The sequence below is a fragment of the Pelodiscus sinensis genome, chromosome 2 (genome assembly GCF_049634645.1).
Source record: "Pelodiscus sinensis isolate JC-2024 chromosome 2, ASM4963464v1, whole genome shotgun sequence".
Lineage (NCBI taxonomy): Eukaryota > Metazoa > Chordata > Testudines > Trionychidae > Pelodiscus > Pelodiscus sinensis.
In genome coordinates, this window is record NC_134712.1 from 156,333,895 (window position 1) to 156,356,935 (window position 23,041).

A 23,041-nucleotide genomic window follows, 5' to 3' on the forward strand; every position below is an offset into this window, starting at 1 on the left:
AATGGATTCAAAAGGTTTTTCTCAAGTGCTTTCCTTTTGTATGGACTCCTTTCCTCGTTTAGAATGCTGTTTTCCTTTTTACAAACTTGTATAACTGTTCTACCTCATACCAGCAGGAAGGAACAAATATCTTCTGCTAGGGCTTATAATGCTATCTCCGGTTACAGAGTGTCCCCAACTACTATAATCTGTGCAGCCTTTTAAGGAAATGTAAAAAGAGAGATGCAAATTAACTAGCCACAGAAAGTAGATCTTTATAGTCTACACTCTACAGTGAAACATCTATGATACACTCTCAGCAATGACTATATTATATCTTAAACATATTTGTTATGTGACCAAAAGTAACAAATACCTATTTTAAAAATCCTTTCACATACTCATTTGATCTAAAAATAATTCCCTTTGGTACAATTTAGCAGTGCTGAAATATCTTAAACTTTACCATTTAAACTATTTGATAAAATATTCTGCAGTATAAGGGTAAAATGATGATGCTGAATGACGAAGAATAATTTGTGAAAAGATAAGGAAAAGATCAGTCAGTTTTGCTATGTTAGTTTTGAAATGAAAGCAGAATTTATCTGTTCAAAAATGTGAAATTATAAAGTGTTTTCCAAATTCACCAGTTTCTCCTTTTACCTGACCTCATTTCACCACTAAATGGATAGAATACATTGTTATTTTTTTCTTCATCTTTTTCATTTTTTCTGTTTTGCTAACTTGAGGTTATAGCATAGCAGATGAGGTTTCTAGAAGTTAGTGTGAGCAAAAAGAAAAAAAAGAAAAAGGAAAAACCAAAATAACATAAAACAAAACTACACAGGACAGTCGTCATGCAATTCCATTTAGCTGTAAAGTGGAAACATGTAAATAAGGGAAGGAAAGAGGAAAAAAGGAAAAGGGGATATATATAAATGTCTACATAGTATATGACTTTCAATATGGTAAAGACATTTTAAAAATAGCAGAGACACTTTAAAAACAACCATTTTTCATTATTTTAAAAAAACTGTATATACTTCACTTGACTCTAGTAAAAGAATGTTTCATTCCAGATATGATATTACTATTCATTGAAATTATAATCTGTTAGAACACAGGTTCTCTATTTGAGGGCAGGTGAGGGCTGGAATGAATTCTGGGTGTGTCAGAGAAGATTTTGGAGAAAAATAATACTGTACACATTTTACATGCATCAACGAATAACTAGTGACTGATTCCTCCAGATTTATCAAGTCATTAGATGACACTGTGTATTTGACTCCAGATGTTCATTTTAACAGATTTCTGTTAAGCTTATAAAATATTATACAAAGTTGTCGTGATCTGTACATTAATCCATTTGCTACGATGTGATGGACACATTTAATTGTAAGCATTAACCACAAATGCAGTTTTGCTTTGGTTCTTATTATAATGGATTTTTGGCTCTGTTTGAATCAATGACTTACTGTTTTTAATATTTAGTGAGAGGTTCATGTCAATTAACTTTAATCGATATATATACTTGTGGAAAGAAGGATAAACTACTGCAGACACAAAGAAGCGGGGCATGATTTACAAAGTCTGAGAATCAGTGTTAGACTTCTTGTCCATCTGAAGTTTTTTTTGTACCAAGCAGAGCCCATTTTAAAGGTTCCTCAGCAATTTTTCTACAGTATGTTCATTAGCTAATATAATTGTGTTGATGCTTTTCAGTGGCTGAAATCTTTAATTACAGCATTTGTGATGAAGCTGACACTCAGCATCCTCTTGCATATAACTTTCTCAAGAATCCGCCATTTCAGACTGAGTTGTCTCACCTGATTTCAGCTTTCCTGCACAGATTGTACCCTGGTTTTAACTCCATTGCCCTCAGTGGAGTTTCTCTTATTTTACTCTTGAGTATGTGAGAAAAGAATTGGTCCTCTTCTCATGCTTGGTCTCAGAATAAAGATTAATTTTTTAGGACATTTTAAGGAAAACATCATCTGTTTTTGAGTTAAATGAGTAATGAACTTTTCCCCCCCATTTTTCTTTCCTTTGAAAGTAGTACTGACCTTTTTGTACACAACTCAAAAATAACTGAATTCCAAAAGTTAAAATGTGTCACAGGATAAGATCAGAATGAGGAACAGTTACTTTATGTTTCTAAACATCTGTGCACAGCAAACTGAGAGTGCAGCGGCATTACACAAGGGGAGAATTTGAGACCATATGTTCTTCTCTTTGAGTACCAAGGCTTAATTTCCAGGCTAAACAAGTGCAGAACATCTGCATCTCACTTATATTTTTAGAACCTGATCCTGCAGTGCTTACTCAGCAAACCTCTCATTGAATCAAAGCTTTTCTAGAACTGCCAAATGGGCCCCTCAATACTTAAGCTTATGCTATCATGTCATAATTTCAACAATAGCCAAAGAAAAAAGGATTCTTCTCACTGGGCTACAAATAATCAGGGCAAAGAATGGCAGGGGGTGAGGGACAAAGGGGTGAAGGAAGCCGCTGCTTCTGGGACTAGTGATTTAAAAAGGTCTGGGTCTCTGGGCTGCCACCACTGCTACCGTGGCACTAGCAATGGCTGGAGTCCCAAGCCCTTTATATTGCCACCAGAGCTCTCTGAGGTACAGTCTGGACTGTTGGGGCAGCAGACTGGCTAGGGGAAGCCCTTTGACCTGCCCCTGCCAACTGAAGCACCACCCCTTCCATGGGGCCCAGAGCCGAGCCCACCACCCCACACACACACACTCTCTCTCTCTCTCTCTCCAGGGCCCAGCGAAGACTGTCACCAGCCCTAATGATATTATAAATCATAATACAATTTAGAACCCTACGCAGACTGCAAAATGGGGCCCACACTATAGTTTTGTACCTACTCAGTATTACAATGGAAGGGTGTCCCTCCACACTCAGAAAGACAAGATAGTTTCTAGCCAGAGGACATTCTCCCTACACAAGCTGCTTGGGTGCCAGTCAGGGGTCCCTGAGTATGAACACCAACAATCAAGGTATATCTGTGTAGAGGGGTGGATTGGCTGGCTGTATTTATGTATCCTCTGGTGTTGAGTGGGGCTCCAAGATCAGTAAATTTTGAGATTAACTCCCCATGCATGGGGCATTTCACATTTCTCAGAGCTATTGTTGCACAAGTCTGCAGACAGGACAGCCTGAAGACATCACTATATCAGTTACACTAAGTTCACATTTTCACAATTTTTTTTGGTTGCATCCATAAGGCCTGGAAATGCACTTTATTTTAAAATGAAAGAGGAGACTCTGATGTTATCTCATGATTCCATGAGATTGGGGCCTTAGATATGGGCCTCCGGGGCCTATGCCCTGGCCTAACCTAATGTATCTCTGCTTTTCGCAAAAAGGGAGTTATAAGTAAAGCAAAGCCACATTCTGATCTTATTTCTCTAGGATAAATATGAATTAAGTCTATTGAAGATAATGAAGTTATACCAGAATTAAGTGTGGACTTTTAACTGCCACTTTTAATAACTACTAGCACATTTACCCAGCATACCTTGGGTGCCTCACTCAATTATTTTTTTTAATGCAAGGGAAATGTACATGCTTTATTTAAATGATTGCATCTTTAAAAACTATTATGTTTATGAAGTTTTTTATTTCAGTTTTCTTTAAAAAAATAGATTGTTAAAATTCTTCTACTTAATTGCTATAGTGATTTTTTAAAAATGGGAATTCCATCAAGTGTATTTTTTTATCCCTAGAAACTCTCTATCATTTGCCATGTTTTAACCAAAAAGGCCTATCATCAATGTGATTTGCAATAACATTTCCTTCTAGTTTTCAAACCTTACGCATCGAGTTAGCTGTGCCAAACAGAGCACTACTCCAATTTTCTCCATTTTATCTCTTTTCTATTGAGAAGCAATGTAAGTTCATCCTGTTTTTCTGGCTCATCTTGATTCAGTCCAGGAGTAAAAGTACTGTAATTTTCTTACAGGTACTGTTGTACCCCAACCCCTCTGGCAGGAAGAAGTACTTGTGCAGGGATCATAGTGTATGGTGGGGTTGCTATACAACAGTGCCTGTAAGAAATTTAAGTGTTGGGTAGACTGTGGCAGGCTCAGGGAAGAGGGTTGGGGTACTTAGAGGGTGCAGGAGTTAAGGCAGGGGGCTTTTCCTGCTTCCTGCTTCTTCTGACTAGGGAGTGAGGGGAAAGTTCAGGACCTGCTGTATTCCTCTCACTCCTGGCTACCCAGAGGAGGGGCAAAGAAGAAATGCAGTAGTCTCTTCACTTTCCTCTCGCTCCCTAGTCAGCCCCAGGAAAAGCAACAGGAATGCGGTATATCATGCAGCTATAGCTCCTCTGCCCCCTGAAGTGCTAGTGGTGGGGTTGCTCAGGACTGGGGCAGTCCCAGAAGAGGGGTGCACCCCCAGTCAGCCCCTCTAACCTGCCTGGTTATCTGCTATTGAGCAGACAACCTGCAGAGAGCTGGGAGCTGGGCTAGGAATGCCCCACCTCCTGCTGCAGATCAACACCCTGGCTGGCCAGCTGGCTTCTTGCTTGAGTGCTGCACTGGTGCACACCGGCATGCTTTCATCTCTACCTGTAAGAAATTTAAGTGTGGGGTAGAGTGCAGAGGGCTCGGGGCAGGGGCTGGGAATGTTGGTGGTGCAGGAGGCAGGTTTGAATGTGAAGAGGAGCTGAAGGCTGTGTGGGGGAGTGCAGGAGGCAGGGCTAGGGATGAGGAGAGGCTCAGGGCAGTGGACTATGCGTGTGAGGGTGCAGGAGATAGGGTGGGGGTTGAGGGGCTCCGGGCAGGGGGCTCTGTATGTGTGTGTGTGCTTATATGTAGGGGCATGGATAGGGAGGGCAGGGGGGCTGAAAGCAACCAGATTTGTATTTGGGCCGAGGACTGCTTGTCCTTCCTGTCCCTATCAGGGAGCAAAGTGCACTGCCCATCTGCCCCCCCTGCCATAGTCCCATAGTCCCCTGCCAGAGTGAGGAAGGCAGTAAACTGTGCACTTTTCCCTTGCTCCCTGACGAAGGGGAACAGCCAGCAATGTTCCCGTATGAATCAGTGGAGGGAGCTTCAGCCTCCCCCTTCTCTCCCTAAAGGCTCCTGGGGAGTGGACAGTCCAGGGCTCAAGCAGTTTCTTATGTGTGGGGGGCATGTTCCCATCCAGCCCCTTTCACCTGCCTGGTGATTCTGTCTCTTTTTTTGTTTGGTTTTATGAGCAACAATCCCATTCCAGGAACACTCATTTTCCTGGCACAACCAAACCCTTGCCTTGCTTTTAAGCTATGATAAGCGGAAGCTGTATGCTGAATTCAGTGGAACTAGCTCTTGCCATTTAGGAGGAGTTATTGATCAAACAGGCAGATAGACAAACTCTCTCAAATATATAGTAAACTAGCACATTTTACCCTGTGTTAAAATATTCCTGTGGCTGGTGCGGATGGTAGGGGGCCACACCACCCAGCTGCTGGCTTCCTGGAGCCTGCCAGGGTGGCGGGCACCGTGCTGCCTGGCCAGTGGCTCCCTGGAGCTGACTTGGGCTCACCAGGGCTGTGTGGCACGGGGGCCAATGGATTGGGAAGAGCGGTTTGGGATCTGGATATGAGGCATGGGGGCCACTTACCTGTGGATGGCAACAGCCAGAACTCCACCCCCAGCCAACCATTCTCTTACCGATGAACCCTCCCGGTCATTCTACAGTATAGCTGTGCCTGCTAGCACACCCCTCTCTTTGTATCTCATAAAAACAATCCCATTCCAGGCACATCCCATTGTCCTGGCACAACCAAACCCTTTCTTTGCTTTAAGTTATAGTAAGAGGATGATGCATACCTAGCTCTTATCGTTTAGGAGGAGTTCTTGTACAGACTCACAGACAGACAGATACATAAGGTCTCTCAAATATAAAGCAGATTATGAAGAAGAGAAGACAGTGTTGCTACATAAAAAAGTTTTAGAAACTTGAGTCCCTGCCTTTGTAATTTATACTTCTGTGGCTGTCATTGAGTGGAAATGATCATATACCGACAAAATAGCATTGTCAACATTGATTCTTGCATGTTTCCTTTCAGTAGAATACAACTTATATTCCAAAAAAATAGTGGCTTATCTTGAAGGCTGTTTTACATTCAGGCTATTATTTCCATGATATAGTATACGGTAACTTTTTCAGAGATTTGTTAGCTCAGGAAAAAGAAGCTAACTATCTCATAAATCTGCTCTTCCCTGCAGTTATAAGGATCTAGTTCTACTGCTATAGTTAACCATTTTAATTGTTTTATGACAGTATAGTTTAGTTTCAAACAATACAGCTGTAGTTCTGGAAACTAAACATGTCTTGCTTGCTATTTATATTTGCCAGAATGTACAGGAAATATTCCTCACATGCTGGTGTTTTTGGTTTTTTGTTTTACTGCCATGATGAGACACATAAATATTATATGAATGAACTCTTCAACAATCTCCCAGTAAAATGCTTTCTATTTATATAAGTAAATTTATGCTCAGACACCCACTTACTAATCATTCAACTGGACACTCTGTCATAAGCACTTATAGAGGAATCTATCAACAAGTTTGGCTCCAGTACAAGTAATTTTATTGTCTGTAAAATGTAACATAATGACACACAGTGTATACATTTTAATCCTTTAAAATCATATGTAATGTCAAATAGACATGTTCTCACACTTGTAAAATATTAAAGTTAATTTATGATAAACTGATGGATCAGCAGTATTTAGGGAGAGTATGCTTATTGGAAGAAAGCCAGTTAAGCCTCAGAAATGGAAAGACCCTGACATAACCTTTGTTACTTTTTCATTGTATGTAACTTTTATGTATTTTGACACTGTTGTTTATATTTAATAGTCAATCCTGAAATATTTTGTGATACTTTGACTGGACAGGTGGAATAATTTTGGAAACCTGGAATTCCTGAAGTATAATTCTGACTTGCTTTGTGACATTGGGCAAATCACTTAACCTCGTTTTGTTTCAGTTTCCTCATCTTTAGAAAGAGTGAAGCATCACCTTTGTAATACATACTGATCTCTTATAGTGACTAATGCTATAGAATTGCAAATATAAGTCATCCCCTCACTAAAGAAGCCTATGTTGAATATGATTAACCAATAGGCCCAATAAGGTTAGGCCTAGCTACAGGATCATGTGATGTCACAATAACATCATTCCACACTTTCTAGGCATGAGGAGGAAACTTGCTTCATGAACAGCATGCCCCAGGCAAAGGAGGTACTGCATCAGCTGCCTTGAACTGCATCCGTTGCCTCTCTACCCACAGCCAGTGAAGAAGAAAAGGGGAGAAACTTTCCTTTCACCCTCCCACTTCCCCCTCCCTGCCATATGGACATGGGGTAAAGGTATCGGAAGGCCTGGTCTGTCAACCTGACCACAGTGGTTAGTTCAGTCACCAGTATCTTCTCTCTTATGGTAGCTGAGGATGGGGGACGGGAGTGTCTTACACTTCCACTTTGTTGGAGGCCAGGGAGAATATTACTGCTGATCTCATTTAGCTGACCCATGAGACACCTTCCTCTTCAGGGGTATGTCTAGACTACATGGCTCATTCGATGGAGCCATGTAGATGAGTTTACTAGACCATAGGAAAATGAAGCTTCATTTACATCAAAATAGCCGCCGCGCTATGCCGATCAGCTATTTGGCAGTATAGCGGGACAGTCTGGATGCGCTGTGGTCGACAAGGGAAACTTTTGTCGACCTCTCCAGTAAAGCTCATTTCAGAGGCACAAGGGAGCAGTTGACAAAGGCTTCCTTTGTTGACTGCGGCGCGTCCAGACTGCCCCACTGTGCCGCCAAACAGCTGATCAGCACAGCAAAGCGGCCATTTTGATGTAAATCACCGCTTCATTTTCCTATGTCTAGTGAATTTATCTACATGGCTCCGTCAACGGAGCCATGTAGTTTAGACATACCTCATCAGTTTTTCAGAGCCTCCCTCTCCTCCACAGCAGTGCCTTTCTTGTGATGGGGGGAGCTCCGCTCCACACCGCTCACTAGACAACATGATGCAAGAAGAGAGCTTTCAGTCTCCACCCCGAAACAAAGGGCCAGAACAAGGAGGCCTGCAGTCGCTCCTTGCTGCTGCTGTGAGGGCCTCCCTTGATGCCTCATCTGTTGCATTTATTTGAGTCATACTCCCTATGAAGCAGAGGGTCCATGGAGGAGAGGCTCCAGTAACCCTTACAAAGGAAGCCCTGTGAGGAGCTGGGAGTGGGGAGAGAGCTCTCTGGTACCATCATCCTATCCACCAGGTGGGTCTGCCCCACACGCCCTAGCAATGGTGGTAGGAGTGGCTTCCTACCCCTAAGGTCCTCAGGTAGAGTTGGAGATGCTGAGTGTCTATGATGGGTGAATGGTAAGCATATGGCTGGATCATGTGTATCTGTGACAGGCTATTTGATATGTGTGATAGACTGGAGAGATGATGTGAGGGAATGACTGAAGGATTGAGAGCTGAAAGAACACAGGCGAAGGACATGACACGTACAGAAAGAGGAAGGTGAGATGAAGGGACAGCTGTGAAAAGGCACCAGCATATACCGTAAAGGGGATGAAAGGTATGGAAAATGGAAAAAGATGGAAGAATAAAAGCAATGTAGAAATAGGAAATTACTTTTAAAAAGGTGTTTAACAGAAACTGGAATGACTATGTTATAATCAATGCATGCCAATAGTGGTTTCTAATGATAATGAGCACTGGGAATTTCCCTGCTTCCAGTGGCATTCATCGTCCTCTGTAGATAAAGCTGATTCTTTTCTGCAAGTGGGTGTTTCTAAGGCATGGTTCATGGAATGTGCTCTGCCCCTCCCATCTTTAGAATGTACTAGATTGCACCAAATGACACTTTTTAAAAAAAGGTTCCTTTGGAGGTTACCCCTGGATTCCTTGGAAGAGCCTTTTCTCCAAATTACTTGTCAACATGTGAGGCACTTAAAAGTATTATTTGGATTGTGTGGAGCTGCATGCAGGCCTGGTGACAGGTGAAATGAAATGCACAAGGACCCCTGTTGCTGAAAAGCTAAAAAAGTATTACAAGTGTGTGAGAGCCCAAGGACTGAGAATCCAAGAGAATAGAGGTGCCACCCAGTTTATAAATATTCCCCTGTTGCCATGTATTGTTCCAAGAACAAGAACATAACAGAGAGACAGGCACATTGTCTGTGATATAAATGATGGTATTGATAAAACAAGTGAGAATAAAATTGAAAACAGGATGGGCAGGCAAGAATAGGGAGGAAAAAAGGTCATGTAGTTACTTACTAGCTGATACATCTTGTTTGGAAGTATAGTCTACAAACAGCATGCACAAGTATGTTTATATGTGTATTTCTAAGACACTCTAGACTCTCTTTCCAGATCTCCTCTGTCACTGTCCAACCCTCCCTACTCACCTATTATCCAGGGCATTTAAAGATCTCCTGTCCCCTGTAAACATCCATCCAAACCACACTCCAACCCCCAGGCATGCCACCTTAGAAACATTTCACATTCTATTTGCTGTCCTCATTCCGCCCTCCCCACTGCTCCTCCCAGAAAAAGCTCTCTGCTGATCAGGCAGCTGATAATGGAGCCAATCCACTGGAAGTAGGGCTTCTGCCCCTTATAGTGCTGAGGCCCAATGACCTGAAGTTCTGCTTGTGCTTTGAGTGGCTTGTTCCAGGTGGCCAAGACCAACTGGTAAAATATCAAGATCCTACCATAACCTTGAGTGCTAGTGGGATGTCTCCAACATATTGACTTGGTATGGGCAAGCCCTGAGCCCTCAGGAACATACGAATTGCCATACTGCATCAGACCAATAGTCTTTTGGGTCCAGTATCCTGTCTCTGACTCTAGCCAGTATTAGATGCACAGTCAGCTTCCAGGTAAGCCTCATTATGATCTCTAATGGTTACAGACCGCAAAGTCTTTAAATAGACTCTACATTTCTACTAGAGCAGTGGTCCCCAGCCTGTGATCCATGGACCCCTGGGGGGTCCATAACAGTACTTTATAGGGTCCATGGAAAGTTTAGGAAAGGAAAGGAAATAAAAGTAAGGATTAGGCTCACCATGGGACTGGGACTATCCACCAGACAATTCTCACGTGGGGCTCGCTGTTTGCAACCGGCCTCACCCGCATGCCACCTCTGGCCCTCAGGATGGGATCTTGATACCCCAGGAGGCAACATCCATCCTCCCACCGCTAGCTGCACTGCTATCCATGCTCAAGCCCTCTCCTGCTACCAGTCCCGCAGTGGGCCCAATCCTTCCTTTTCTTTTCCTTTTCTTTTTTTTTTCTCCCCCAGGACTCCATGCCCAGCCAAGGGTGGAGTGCTGAGGCAAGACCTGCCTTTAGCCACGACAGGCCCCTCGCCATATCCTCCATGGAAGGGCAGGGATGGAGGGGCGGGAACTGAGAAAGCAGTTCAGGCTAAGGGACGTGATAGCCACCACTTCCTTTGGGGGATGGGGTCCATAAAATTTTAACAGATTGAAAAAGGGGCCCTACGCTTGAAAAGGTTGGGAACCACTGCATTGGAGTTTAGTTTGGGTTGCATCTTAGCAATGACAGGGCTAATTTCAGTCCTGCTTGGGAGGAATTCCCTCTGATTGGTTGCTTGCCCTACCTCCTGAGGAAAAGCAACCACTCAATGCAGCTGTAAGAAGCTGGAAGTGTTCTTCCCACTCCAATCAGGAGATGGCCCCATTTCTTACAGGAGAGGAGAGAACAGAAAGAGCTCTGTCAACTAGGGTAACTGCACTTCTCCCTTCCCTCCCCTGGATTGGCTCCTCTCCACCTCTACCTCCAACACCTGGCTTGGGAAAGGGCAGGAACCTTGGGAGTTACCTCCAATCCTGCTGCAGCCCCCTGGCTCAGGAGAAGTGGGTGAAGAGCAGCAAGAAACAGGGGAGCTGAGGTGAGAGGTAGGAGGAAGTAGGGGAAAAACTCATGTGGGGACAAAATTGATGGGCATCAGGGGGCAGAATTAATTGCTGGGCAAGTGATGGCAGATGTAGAGGTGAGGGCTTCTGCAGCAGGTCCCCAAATCACCTTAACAGATTTTCAAACATTGGCAACACAAATTGTACATCCACTTGGTGGGTACAATGGGAGTGCAAAAATAAAGTCAGATCAAAACCATAACCCAACTAAATATTTTTATTGCCATGCATTAGGATAATTCTGCAGAGATGCTAAGAAGCTGGCCTGGATTGATTGGTGCAGCCACTCCTGTTGCTACTGGTGCATTTCTTGGCTTCTTTATTTGCACAGCAGCACTTCAACCTCCTTTTCCATGACTAGTGACACAGCTTCTGGCAGAGCACTGATCTTGCTATCCTGTTGCATTCACTGTATCCGGACTAAGTGTGAAACAGCTTGGGACAGGCCTTATCCCAGTCAGGGTGACTATTTTCTGTTGTCACAACGTTCAGGCGTATTTGGGGGACAGCACGCTTGTGAATCGTGAGTATACAAGGGGGGAGGACGACGAGAGACGCCCAAATAAGTCGAAGACACCTTGTGTGCACAGGAACATGGGCGAGCCCAGTACACGCGTGTGCAAAGTGGCTGTAACTGCCGGGGTGGGTCTGCAAGAAGCAAGTGAGCACAATTTGCGTGTTGAGGGGCTGGGGTGGGGGCGCGTGAGTCGGCGCGCCCGGTGTGCTGCTGGCATGCCCGCGAGCCTGGGTGAGGCGCGTGGCCCGCTGCGGCCGGCGTTAGCGAGGGTGCAGCGTGTGCGGACACGTGTCGGTGCCGTAGCACCCAGGGCGCGGCTGGGCGCAGGCCAGTGGCTTCGCTCCGTCCGCCCGCCCGCAGCCGGGCTCGAAGGGTTGGCGCGGGGCGGGAGGAAGGCGGCGGCGGCCGCAGAACAGCCCCCTACAGCAGCGGGCTGCAAGCGCTGCTCCAGCGGAGCGCACTGGAGCAGCGCCGCTGCCCTTTCTCGGCTGGCTGCCGGCTGGGCGGGGAGGCTGCCGCTGGGCTGGGGCGGGGATGGCTCTGGCTGCGGCTGCGTGGAGGCGGCGCCGGGGTGGGAGGTGGGTTTAAAGCCTATTAAAGGGGGAGGGGGGCGGTGGAGATGATGCATCCTAAGCTGGAGAGTCAGCTGAGTACGGAGCAAGATCTGGGCGGCGGGGGCACGTAGCCCCGGGTTAATACCAGCAGCTCGGAGGAGGGAGCCGGGTCCGCAGCGGCGGTTCAGCAAGGGCAGAAGTTTTCTTTGTAGCTCCCCTCCCGTACGGAGGGGCTGCCGTATATATTTTGGCGTGTGCAATGGGAGTTTAACTTTCCTCCTCCCCGCTGGGAAGACCCCCCCCCCCCCCCGTAGCTAGCATCCCGCGCTGCCTGCTGCACTCCCGACCCCACCGGAACAGCAGCCACAAAACTTGATCGGAGCGTGCGAGAGGGAGGGCGAAGGAGCCAGACGCGCACAGCGAAGCACTCGAGAGGGGGAGGGGGCACTGGTGGTGTCCGGAGCAGCCAGAGGGAGGCCACGAGGGCGAAAGAGGCGCCGGGCAGCAGCAGGTAAGAGACTCAGCAGGGCAGGGGAAGGGTGCGCTGTGAAGTGGGCATGCCCCGTCCTGCAGGCGTCCCTTGCAAGGGGCAAAGCAGCGGGATCTGGCGGGAGGAGGCTGCACGAGCAGGGAACTGCTGGGAAAGGTCCAGGACTGCGAATGCAGAATGCGCTGGCTTAGGCGCTCGCAGAACAGGCTAGGGTGAGGGAGGACGCCTGAGGCAATGAGGCTAAATTACAAGGGGACTGCGCGCGTGAATGTACATATCGCCTATAAGCTGGTTGGGAGCTTGTGCGCTGAGGGTTCCTTAGTAGCCGAGGTTGGGAGGGGGGCGGGGGAGAGGAGTACGCAATTCTCTTTCCCTGACTTCGGATTTAGTTGGTCACTTTCAAAACTTCCTCATTAAAGCGGAGTGGAAAGCTGGAGCCACCTCCCCCCCCCCCCCCCCCCGCCTCCACTGACAAGACTTCAGGCGAGTTGAGTGCGGCGAATCCGTTGTTAGTAGTTTGCCGTGCTCTCTTGTCTCTCCTCCCTTGGACCTTTATTAGCCCCTTGGGGGAGTCACTGAGCCTGTGTGCATATTTGAACCATTTCGTTGTCAGATCTGAGATCCTTTCAAGCCCGAAGAAAGGAGGAGGGGGCTGGACTGCAACGATCAGAGGGGATCTTAAGTCCACAGAATAAGGTCCATTTCCCACTTCCACCGGTTCTTAGGCGTGCTGTACTTACTGGCCTGTACTTGTATTTATCGGGAATTGAAACAGCTTTTACAGGGCCTCAGGAAAGCTAAACTGTTTCTTTTGTGTTGCTTTTCCTAGAGGTATTAAAAGTTTAGGTCTGAAATGCTACCCCCATTTTTCTCTTTTGGCAAGGAGAATAACTTGAGGCAAAGGACAGATCACAGAAGTGCCACTCCGGATGCTGCTGCCTGCCCTCTCTTACTTCTTCCCTCTTCACCCCCCCCTTCCCCAGCTATCCTCAAAAACAGATTTGGGAATAAGGGGAGTCTTTGAACATTTTTGTGGGACAGTATTTTGGTGGCTTTTGGATAATATTGGGTAGTTTCTTGTAACCCAGAACGTGTGAAATAAGGCTTGGCAGGGAGAGGTTTTTACTTTCTTGCCCTCCCCCACCTTCAACTCATGATTGGAGGTAGAGCAGGAAAAATCTGTTCCACATGGGCTCCCCTTCTATACCTTGTTTGCCTTGTTGCAAAAACTGGGACCTAAACTTTATCATCTTATAAAAGAAAGTCTGCAATTAATTGGTTTGGCAGACCATAGAATCATTGAAGATTAGGGTTGGAAGAGACCTCAGGAAGTCATCTAGTCCAAACCCCAAAGATGCACTAGTGCAAAATCTCTTAAACTGCCAGGCCCACCCTACTCTCCCCCCTTCCTTAAAATCCACATAACATTTAATTTTAGAGTAGTATGGAGAGTGCTGATTCAGCACTTGAGAGCACCACTGTATCTGCAGTGGTGTTCTGTGTAAAATGTTTTGATTTGTTGAACTGGGAACATATGTTTCTGGTATGTCAAAGCAATACCGATCAAGGTTCACAAAGCAGTACTGTGCTTGTTCATGATCTTACTCCTATAAAGTGAGAAATAACAATGGGCATTATGAAGGGGGTGGGATGTTAGATTTCTAAAATTTAACTTAATAGTCAAATGAAATTGTATTGCATCTGGGAGGTGTGATCTTCTGAACCAAGCTTTTGTAGGTGGTGTGATCAATAAACAGTTGTAAGATTTCAGTTTAACTCATTCTTAAATCCATGGGCTAGTTGTACTTACAGCATTCAGAGAAACAGAGGAGGGCAACAAGGCTAATCCTAGGATAAAAAGGAGTGAGTTATGAGGACAGTTTAAAAAAAATGTGTGGCGATTGGACAACCTGAGTGGAAGAAGGAATTATGCCTGAAATGAAATGCTGTAAATGACAACCTTGATGGCTGCTTCAGTTCATTTAGATAGGCAGACGAGGAGTGAAGGGACATGCAGAATGCTCAGAACATACACATATTTTCCCTAGCAAGGTCTGAATGGAAGCAATGTGGCTATTCAAGAAGCATATTCTTCTCTTTCCCTTGTGTTTTGTCTCAAGATGTACCGTTGTAGTCTAATGAATAAACTTAATCTTTGAGCCAAGTCAGTCTTGATATCAATCTCCTTTTTAAATAAGCTGCACAACACCGAGCAAACACAGACTAAAAAGTGATGTTTGGTAACATCTGTTATGAATGATAATGAAGGGACCCCTCCACATGCCTGAAATTATTGTTTCTTCCTCTCCCCCCCCCCCCCTTCCCACCTGCTAATATTGTAGTTCATTTGCACTCTTTGTTCTTAAAGTAGATCTTGTTTGCTCTGGCTGGATATTCTAGTGAGTTTCCTTGGTTTTTGTCAGTCAAAGTATCCTCTTCCCTACTGTGGTGTGTGTTGGCTTCCAATCTCTAACCCAGGTGTAACTTGCTTTCAAAAGAAATAATAAACACCACTTTGAAAGCATTGCTTAGATGTAAAATGGATATCTGCATTTCATGTCTACCCATGGAAAAGAACAACTGTAGTCATAAAGTGAACATTTGCAACTCGCTGTCTTGTTTATATTCCATGACTCTGAATCTAACAAGAATCACTACAAGTTACCCTACAAACTGTGGGCTGGATCCTGAATTGCAGTCCACTGGCATGTAAGGGCTGAAAGTAGCTGGATCTCCATTGCTGTGGGTTCCTTCCAAGATGGGATGTTGCCAGCTGGCATGAAGACAGTATAGCTAGGCCATGTGCCATCTTCCAACAGCCCTTGCAACACTGGTGGGAAGGGGGAGGATGTTAATCTGACAGTCCCCAGCTAGCAGATGTCCCATTGGAGACTGTTAGCAGCTGGTGTACTGCAGAGCAGCTCTAGGCTGGGAGCCACAACCAACTTCACTTAGGTTTTCCCCTTAGATTATTTGTGGTGTCTCCGTATGTGTATATTGAGGTGGTAGTGCCTCACTGTGAATGGAGAGTTGCACAGCAAAAGCCTCCTTGCCAGTCATATAAAGGAATAAAACACCAGAGGGCTTTAGGGGGTAGTACTAGCTTGCACTTGTAGGACTCTGGGTTGTACTTAAATCATTTGACTTGTTTAGGTAAAGTTATCACTGAATATAGTAAAAACTCTAATTCCTTTACTTTAAAATAACTTTGAAAGTAGACTGAACAAACATTTAAAGATCAGTTAGCAATGTTGTATAACTTAATGGGTAGTGATAGTGTTGCTGTATTAATTTCTTGGCACTGTCATTCTATCCCTCTGTTTAAAGATTTCTCTCCCATCCATACCCAAGCTAGGAAAAGCAGAGAAACTATTTTTTTGAAACTTGAGCTGTCTGACACTATGAAATGTCCAATGGGCAGGTATGACATTGGATCTTATTTTTGCAGTATTTGCAAGCATAGAATCATAGAACACTAGAACTGGAGGGTACCTTGAGAGGTCATTGAGGCCAGTCCCCTACCCTCATGGCAGGAGGCATCTTTTTACGTAGCTTAAAGTGTAGGATGAGATGTCCCCAATAGTTGAATAGACATGTCTGAGCAGGCAGATCAGCTGCATCATCTTGTGGAGGTGCCTGAGGGTCATTCATATTGTGCATTCTTGCTTACCAAGCACTATTTGAATTATGTGTGATAGGCGGACGGAAACCCGTCCACTTCTAAAGGCCCCTCCACAGCCTTGCGGGAGGGACCAGTGGACCCAGGCTTCAACAGAATACTAGTGACAACTAATGAAAAACAGGGTCAGCAGTATGGGTCACACTAAGGTTAACTATGGGCCAGAAGGCACCATAGCTCTACTCACTGTTCAGCTTTTCCAGAGAAACCCTAAACCATGTTTGTCTTAGCGTTGTGTATCAATTTATCTCAGAATCATATGGCCCTACCTGTCAAGCAGGGTGCCTATACAATGGCTCTCTGTTACAGTAAATTTTAATGTTTCAGCTTTGTTCGGAGACCAGAGTCAGTAAACATGAACTAGGTCCAAAAAGGCAACTCCACACAAGTAGGTCATGATGAACGAGGTAATTGTAAACATATGTTTACTTAAACTACTGGTAAACTGGCATCTGATTCTTCCCAACCTAAATCAATGCCAGTTTCTACTAGTTCTCAGCAGGGAAAAAATAGGAAATCAAACTTTTCTGGCAGGGTGTATCAAGCATACTGTGGAGGAAATGTTCAGCCATTCAGTGAGAGCAAAAAGGAGCTTGAGAGCCAAAGTTCTTATGAGCTGGGACAACATTGGCTTACAAAGCAACAGTTATGGTTCTCATACTTCAACTGATTTGCTGAACAGACTGATCAGTGTACTCCCATCTTGTACAAGTAGGGGACACAATTGCCAAAAGACTAAAGTGAAGATGGGTAGTGTTGAGGATATGTTAAGAATATGACCTGGTGTTGCTGAGGGCTGTACCTGAGTAAGGAATGAATGGTGCTGCAGTCTTCTGCAGAATCACTCTCCATTACGTTTTCATGATGAAAAAAATGGAGTCCTGTTTGGTAATGTAATAGGGTCTCCAAAGTCCATGATCTAATACACTGTTTTTTACATTTTTAGCTGCAGCCCTGGCACTCTTAAGAAGGGCACTCACAATGTTCTTCATTGTTTTGCAACACACGTAACTTAGTGGCACTTAAAAGAAACCAAACCCAATCCAACCCATTAAATAGCTATACTTTTAGATAATTTTTAAGTGCTGATTGCTATCACTCCACAGAAACCTGAAACTCTTGCTCTAAACCTATCTCAGTGGTACTGAGAATGTATAAGGAGGAGAGAATCTCTTCTCCAGGAGCAATTTAGATGGCATTTAGCCTAACTACAAAATTTAAATATTTCTTCCCCTCCCCCATTGGGAAGTAGCAATTGGACTGAATTACATGGACTATCCGTAAATTTGCCTTGCAGCTTGCTTAAATATTTCATATATGAAAACTCTTAAATTGCTATCAAAGAATTGTGTGCTTGGAAGCCTAGTTATTCCACTCCTGCTCCATCTTTGTAGTTCCCCTTAGCCTTACCAGATGGATGACTTAACCTTCTCTTTTCTTGTATGCTTTTATTGTTGCATGTAAAATGTTTAACTTCTAGCTGTTCTCTTAAAAATGTCACTTACTGGTTTTGGAAACATCACAGAGATGAAGATCATAATTCAGGCAAGTTAGATGGTCTCTAAATCGTCCAGAACTAAAGTCAGTCTCAATTGAGCTATTGAACTTTAAAATTCATACTTTCAAACACTACCCTTTTCTCCTAACTAAAATTTGGGGAGGGGAAAAAGGAATGGGGACTGAGGCTTGATGGTCTTGCTTACTATATTGGTAACACTTTAATTTCTTGAACATATTCCAGAAGGGGTATCAGTAGTTAGTTTATATCAAAATGCATGCATAGTTGTGAACTTTTAAAAAGCTAAAATTTCAGAAGCTTGGTACAATGTGCAAGGGGAACTCCTAATCTCTAACCTTGTAATTTCTGCCTTTTACTGGATACATGGTCTCTGTTCTAGCTTAACTGTATATTGTTCATAAAATACATTTAGGAGGGTCATGGTGAAAGTAGTTTTTTTACTCTGTTATATTTGTATCAAACTAGAAGAACCTTGTGCATTCTAGGGATTTTAAATTTTGATTAATCAGCTAATTGAGTAGTGGATGGAATTTCCATCAACTACTTGATTATTCGAGAAGAGAGGGTGCTTGCTATCCCACTGCGCCTCTCACTTTGAAATGTACAGGAGCTGCCCGTGGCTCTTGTATATTCCAAAGGCGGAGAAGCAGCAGTGGGATCGATGCAAGTGGGACTGTTTCAATCCCTGCTCTCACTGTTTCCCTGCTGCTACCTGCCTTCCTGCCTGCGGCGGAGAGGGTGTTGGGGAGGGGAAACCAGCTTTTAACCGCCTCCCCCCAGCACCGTTTTGTGTTTTTTTTTTTTTTTTTTTTTTTTTTTTTCCCTTCCCGCTCCCCTGCCCCTTGCTGCCTCTCTCTGATAGAGGCAGTAAGGGCTGGGGGAAATGATTAGTCAAGTTCCTACTCGATGACCCGATAAGCAAATGCTTATCGGGTAGTCAGCTAATCACTTACATCCCTGGGCTCATTCTCTTTAGCCTAATGACCTTTGTGCCCTTCCATCCTCTCCTCCCACCTGTTTTGTGAGTAGTTAGCCTCTGAGCATATCTACCAGATTGAGACCCAGATCTCCATCTTGCCTGCAGGGCCATATCTACATGAGAACTGCAGCTGCACACGGTCTTGATGGAGGATCTGACTTAGTCTCTTTATGAACCCCTCCCTACAAGAACTCGTGAACTATAGTGTCAACTTGGATTTGTCTTTTGCACTCTATTAAAGGTCCTCCTTATATACTCTCACTGCCACTGAGATAGCTATTAGCTCTTCCTCTAAACCTGCCTCATCTTTTTAAAAATGCCTATTTGTTTCTATCTTAACACCCGGGAGTCATGATAGAGAGAAATAGGCATTTTTAAAAAGATGTCAGCTATTAGCTCTGTATTTTTTTACTAGGTTTTCTGGTTGTTTGACTTTCAGCTGCTTTAAAATGGTGACACTACAGCAGAGGTGGGGTACCTTTTTTGGCTCGGGGGCCACACACCAGTGAGAAGCAAAAGTGAGAAGCCACTGACATGGCTCTGGCTGAGAAGGAAAAAGACTCTCCCCAACATTGCCCAACCCACACCAACACCTAAGAGGGCCCAGGCTAGTGGATTTTGTGTGCTCCAGACCTGAAAGGAGGCAGAGGGCTGGAAGCCGGTGTGCCATCCTGGGCTTCCCAATGTTGGGGATGGGGTGGCTTGGGGCCTGAGGTTCCTCAACCCCTGCACTACAGCTAGAAGCTGTGCAATCTCTGCTTGACCTGGCATGTTAAAAATAGTAGGTTAAGGTTGGGGTTCCATACGTGATGGCTCAGGCTAGCGACCGAAGTACCAACCCATCCAGATCCCCTGAGTATGTACCTGGAAGGCTCTCCCAAGCTGCTCATTGGGCTGCCCTGAGCTAAGCTGCTATTCTTAGAATAGTAGCTAGAAGCAAAACTAGCTAGAGCTATCTGCCTCTTCTGGGAAGTGTGCCACTAGCTGTAGTTTAGGCCGTCCATAGTCATGGCTTTTCTGGGAGAAAACTGGCTTTAAAATCTATGTGATTTACATGACCAAGGCTTTCATTACTTTTATGTAGCAGGATATCACAACAAAATGCTATAGACAGCAGCCCTTGACAGTTAAGCAATGCCTCACTTGATCCCTCTTTTGTTTACAGTACTTGAAATCTTCATGAGTGTTGAGAGGGAGGGCTAAAAACTTAGCTGTAGCAACAGAACAGATCAAATACTACTTGTGGTTTACACCCAAGTATAGTATAACAGGCTGATCCTAAACTGTCAAAGTGAGAGTTGTTAATTGGCAATTTGTCCAGTTCTTACAAACGTGTAACTTCCATATTCTATTTTTTTTTAGCTTTCCTTCCTCCCTGTCTTCCTAACATTCTTTCCCTGGAAGTTCAGGTCCTTATAACTGCACTGCTGCTTTAGTGGCAAAATATTTTAGAAGGTTTTCAGCAAGTAGCAGAGTTTTGTATGTGGTATAAAGCCTAAATATCAACACCATTTCACCTGTTGGGAAATAGTTCTATTCTCTGGACACCAGATAAATTAAATGGTAATTTTGTGTGAATATATAGGAAGGACAGTACGAAAGAAACAAAGTCAAGGCTTCTCCACAAAAGGAGACTAAAATTAAGCTTCTAAAACAAAATCATTAGCGAGATAGTGATACTAGACTGAATACTGCAGGAAGTCAGTGAATATTACACTGTAGTCATTCTGTATTTTGGTCAGAAAAAGGTTTGAAATCCTTGCTATCCGTGTGGATAAACAGCGTACAATGCCAAAACTTTCAAATAAAAAGAGGCATTCCAAAGAATATCAAAACTGAAGCTAGAGGTGTACAGCCTATATCGTAGGTAGAAATCAAATATTTAGCATGATTAAACTTGCAAAGTACAATAGGGTTGTGGTTCAGGTAACTTTTTCATAGCATTATAAGATAGTGTTGCTTCTGCCAAATGTTGCATCAGCAGGATTGAAGAATATGGTGCTGTACTAAAATTTTAGTCTTGGCTATGTTGGACATGCATATCATTATGACCTAAAATAAAATCATTTAACCTTTTCTCTTCCTAGGAATGGAGGAAAAACTGCTTGTAGTCAATACAATGTCATCTGGTCATGAAGAGACTACATGTCCTGTTTAGTCATCTGACCCTTCCTTTTGAGCATCTTGTGCTTAACCTAATTTAAAGACTCTGTTCCAAAGCTAAACTGGTGCAAAGCTAACATGGAGTGCTTACATATTTGGAAGCACTTATGCTGATAACATTCCCAAAAGAGGCTTGTTTGTGCCCAAGCACTAGTGGCTAAGGTCCGTTCTGCCTCAGTGTGCTAGAGCAAAAAAATCCACTCCAAAAATAATCTAAAAATTACAAGCCTAAAAGAAATCCACCAAAGGAAAACAAAGAAATGGGTCAAACAAGCTGGAATCAAACCAGAGAGGCCACAGAATGTGGTGTCTGGGTGTAGTGGAACTTGGCAAAGGCTTTATCTTTCCTCTGAGACTTGAAGTATTCTCAAGCTTGTCTGATGCTTTTGGCGAGCTAGCTGCGCTCTGAGGAGTAAACACAAGCTGATCCATTGCAATTGAAATCTGGCTTCTGCATTTTGCACACTGGCTTCTGAACATAATTTAAGACAGGTTTAGCTGTCTAAGAACTTAAGAAGGCAAATACTAATTCTTGAGTCTAAATGCAGTTTGAAAATTGGCTCAGATGAAGTTGGATCTGCTGCTACTGTTTCCTGCAGGAGGATACCTGTAGTGTTGGTCATTCTACCAACCAGACTAAAAATGCCTTTTTCTCTAGGTCAGCAGTTCTCAAGCTGTAGCAACCTGAGGACCCCCACTTTTATTTTAAAATATCTTGTGTACCCCTAAGACTACTTATGTTTGTTTATATTTGTTAATGAAAAGCTCTATTTCTATTTTATTTATAAATTATTAACAAATTATTATTAGAGATAAAGAAATGTCTGAGTATGGAACTATTTTTTTATTTTGATAATTAAATCTGAACAACTAGAACATTTCACCCCTTCCTCTAAAGCCCTACCCCATCTCCTGTTCTTCTATGCCTTTTTACACTCCCCTCCCTTTAGTGTATCCCGTTCCCAGTCTTTTCTCTTCTTCTCAGCACCTCCTGCATGCTTCTGAACAACTGTTCTATGTTGTGCGGGGGGCACTGGGAAGGAGAGGGAGGAGTTGATCACGGACATGATTCGTAGACCTTCTGGAGCTGGATATGACTTGTGGACATTGGGAGTACCCTCTGGACCCTTGTGTGAGAAATGCTGCTCGAGATCATTTTGACATACAACTCAGTCATGCAAGTGTTTCTTTACAGTAAGATTGCCATAGCTGTGTGGCTTAACTCCTCTCCTCCACCCCCCCCCTTTTTGCAGATAGTACTTTGCTGAATTCTAGACTAGGACATTTGCTGCATCAAAAGTTCACAGAAGGTAACAATGCTAGTGCTTTTAGTAATACAAGTAACAGTAGCAACTATGTTATTGATGGCTCAAATATATGAACTTCTTAAGACATTGGTGCTTGACTTATTTGCACAACTTCTTCCTACTACTAACGCTTATTTTAACCCCTTGGTTGGCTAAAATACAAATATTTTCCCCATGAAAATTCTTCCAAACAAACCGAGAGCAACAACCCTTTTTCACCCTGGTGTTGGAAAAAGCACCACTGCTCTTTAGTGAAATGGCTGACATTAAGGCGTTATCCTGTAATAAGTAGAATCAAATAAAAGCACACACACGCACATAGCTGCTATAGTTGGATACCATCCTATTTTCATGTCCCATCCCCTAGCTCTGGTGCCTGTTCAGAGGTTGTATGACAGACTGTTTCCAGGTATCATTACCAGCCCTGTCTTCCTGCTTGGATTAGGAAGACTGTTACTGAGATGAGTGTGAAAATAGCATTGTCATCATCCCAGGCAATAAAGTCAACAAGCGGCAACCTTCTGTCTCTTTCATGCAGAATTACTTTTGACTTCGTCAGTCATTATTTGGCTAAAACAAAGCAAAGGTAAGGTGCACAAGCAAGCAGTCAAGACGTACAGTTTATGCTTACTGCTCTGCCCCCAGCTTCCCCTATTCAGCCGTTGCTAAAACTGACCAGCGGCTGAATCTGGACGCCTGGGACAGCAGCTGGGGCGCTGCTGTGCTGGTCCCCGCAGCGCCGCACCGCGGCGCTGCAGGGACCAACCTGACAGCACCCCAGCTGCTCTACCCCAGGTGTCCCCAAGTCAGCTGCTGCTGAAACTGACCAGTGGCTGACTCCAGGGTCAGTTTCAGCAGTGGCTGAATCGGGGACACCTGGGTGCTTCCAG

At 44.2% G+C, this 23,041-nt stretch overlaps 1 protein-coding gene across 2 annotated transcripts in view; it reads left to right on the forward strand.

Annotated features, from left to right (window-relative positions):
• The first annotated feature begins 12,055 nt into the window (after nucleotides 1–12,055).
• GRB10 (growth factor receptor bound protein 10) overlaps nucleotides 12,056–23,041 on the forward strand; it is a 207,138-nt gene continuing 196,152 nt past the window's right edge. The window contains exon 1 of one of the 2 annotated variants that reach the window (XM_006136362.2): nucleotides 12,056–12,525. The gene's annotated coding sequence lies outside the window, so the exon portion shown is untranslated. The remainder of the gene's footprint in view (nucleotides 12,526–23,041) is intronic. The other variant, XM_075921668.1, reaches the window with a different exon arrangement.